This window comes from Galeopterus variegatus, unplaced genomic scaffold (genome assembly GCF_000696425.1).
Source record: "Galeopterus variegatus unplaced genomic scaffold, G_variegatus-3.0.2 Scaffold2380, whole genome shotgun sequence".
Classification (NCBI taxonomy): Eukaryota; Metazoa; Chordata; class Mammalia; order Dermoptera; family Cynocephalidae; genus Galeopterus; species Galeopterus variegatus.
Genome location: NW_007728491.1, coordinates 369,530 through 372,211, shown reverse-complemented (window position 1 = coordinate 372,211; position 2,682 = coordinate 369,530). Strand labels below are relative to the sequence as shown.

Below are 2,682 nucleotides of genomic sequence, written 5' to 3'. Positions count from 1 at the left end.
GCTCTGCAAGTGTGTTGGAGATGCAGGATCTGGTTCTCTGGTGTTGGAGAACTTTCTTGGGTCCATGTGCTTCTAGGTCATCCTGAAGACTCAGGACTGGTGAGTCCCTGTGTATTTTGGTTATTACCCCCATTTAAGATGTATGACTTGCAAATATTTTCTCCCATTCCTTGCGTTGCCTTATTATCTTGTCAATTGCTTCATTTGTTGTATGGAAGACTTTCAGTTTCAATTTAGTCACTTTGAGTGCCCAGGCTAAATATTTTATATGAAGTATTAGAATGGGTCATGCAAAGCATCTGGTGGTTGTAGACCCCTAGATTTTCAATCAGAAAAACAGTGGAAAAGAGTTTCTATATGATACTAAAAAATATTTGTGTTTTGTTAGGTATGATAATGACTTATTTATTATTATTATTATTATTTTATCTGTTAGAAATAGGTAAGAAAATATCTACAAAGTAAATCATACGGGATGTTTATGAGGGGTCTTCAAAAAGTTCATGAAACTTTTTAATTATTTTAATTCTATTTTACCATGAACTTTTGGAAGTACTCACCCACTTGCTTTGAAATACCGCTGGGACAGAGAAGTTGGTTGCCAGAACTGATCACAAAATAACGAAGTGTTGAAGCCTTTTGATGGGTGCTTGTCATGGGTTTTATTATATAATTGTCCCTTCTATTGTGTAAAATGTTGGCATTTTTATTTTAATGTTTAAATGAAGCACATAAGCATTTTTATAACAATGCCTCACACACTGCACATCTCCCTATTTCATAGGGTAAAAGGCAAACCCCTCCAGCCAGGGGGGCTGGGCCTCAGCAGCTGCAGTTCTGGAGGCCGCCGCAGGGGCAGGGCTCAGTTTCCTGTCACCCCACTTCCAGGGCGCACGCGTCCTGGAGAGCTCCCAGGCTGCCGCCTCGCTGCAGGGAGGCTTCTCCTTGGCCAGGGGTGGCTGCTCCCTGTCCCGCCACCGACAGATGGCCAGGGCCGGGTCAGATCCCTGCAGAGGTTCGTGGAGGCAGCAGAGGGTCCCGAGCTCTCCCCGCCGGAGGAGGGTCCGCTCCTCAAGGGAGACTCTGAGGNTGGTGTTGGAGAACTTTCTTGGGTCCATGTGCTTCTAGGTCATCCTGAAGACTCAGGACTGCTGAGTCCCTATGTATTTTGGTTATTACCCCCATTTAAGATATATGACTTGCAAATACTTTCTCCCATTCCTTGCGTTGCCTTATTATCTTGTCAATTGCTTCATTTGTTGTATGGAAGGCTTTCAGTTTCAATTTAGTCACTTTGAGTGCCCAAGCTAAATATTTTATATGAAGTATTAGAATGGGTCATGCAAAGCATCTGGTGGTTGTAGACCCCTAGATTTTCAATCAGAAAAACAGTGGAACAGAGTTTCTATATGATACTAAAAAATATTTGTGTTTTGTTAGGTATGATAATGACTTATTTATTATTACTATTATTTTATCTGTTAGAAATAGGAAAGAAAATATCTACAAAGTAAATCATACGGGATGTTTATGAGGGGTCTTCAAAAAGTTCATGAAACTTTTTAATTATTTTAATTCTATTTTACCATGAACTTTTGCAAGTACCCACACACTTGCTTTGAAATACCGCTGGGACAGAGAAGTTGGTTGCCAGAACTGATCACAAAATAACGAAGTGTTGAAGCCTTTTGATGGGTGCTTGTCATGGGTTTTATTATATAATTGTCCCTTCTATTGTGTAAAATGTTGGCATTTTTATTTTAATATTTAAATGAAGCACATAAGCATTTTTATAACAATGCCTCACACACTGCACATCTCCCTATTCCATAGGGTAAAAGGCAAACCCCTCCAGCTAGGGGGGCTGGGCCTCAGCAGCTGCAGTTCTGGAGGCCGCCGCAGGGGCAGGGCTCAGTTTCCTGTCACCCCGCTTCCAGGGCGCACGGGTCCCGGAGAGCTCCCAGGCTGCCACCTCGCTGCAGGGAGGCTTCTCCTTGGCCAGGGGCGGCTGCTCCCTGTCCCGCCACCGACAGATGGCCAGGGCCGGGTCAGGCCCCCGCAGAGGTTCGTGGAGGCGGCAGAGGGTCCCGAGCTCTCCCCGCCGGAGGAGGGTCCGCTCCTCAAGGGAGACTCTGAGGCCCGGAAAGTCAGGCCACCAGTGCCACCCCCAGACCCCGCACCCAGGCGCTTTGGTGCCGGGCAGTGGCCGGCGGGGACCTCGGCCACCGCCACCATGGGCTCTGGCGCCAGGCGCTGACAGCCGCCGCTGTCGCTGCTCCGCCGCGCCCTTGCCGGGACTGGGCTCCCTGGGTGTCCAGAGGCGCGGGCACTGCCAGGCCTGCAGAGGCGACTCGGAAGCCTGCAGGTGGGGACCCAGCCTGCGGAGCCGCAGGGACGATCTCCAGTGCACATTCCGTGCTGCTAGTCTACACGGTTTGCAGAGGTAGGAAGCACGTGTGTATTAATCCTTCGCCCCCAGATTTACTGTTATTTGCGGTCCCTCCCTATTTTTCTCCAGCCCTAGACGACTAGTAATGTCAACTCTGTCTCTAGCGATTTGCCTTTTCTGGGTATGTCTTATAATTGCAATCACACTTTTTGTGGTCTTTTGTGCCTAGTTTCTCTCTGTCAGCTCTGAGTTTCACTCTTGTGGTAGCATGCACCATTATTATTTAATCCATT

At 47.3% G+C, this 2,682-nt stretch overlaps 1 pseudogene; it reads right to left on the bottom strand.

Annotated features, from left to right (window-relative positions):
- Positions 1-657, bottom strand: part of LOC103597657 — a 2,698-nt pseudogene extending 2,041 nt beyond the window's left edge.
- Positions 658-2,682: the final 2,025 nt, after the last annotated feature.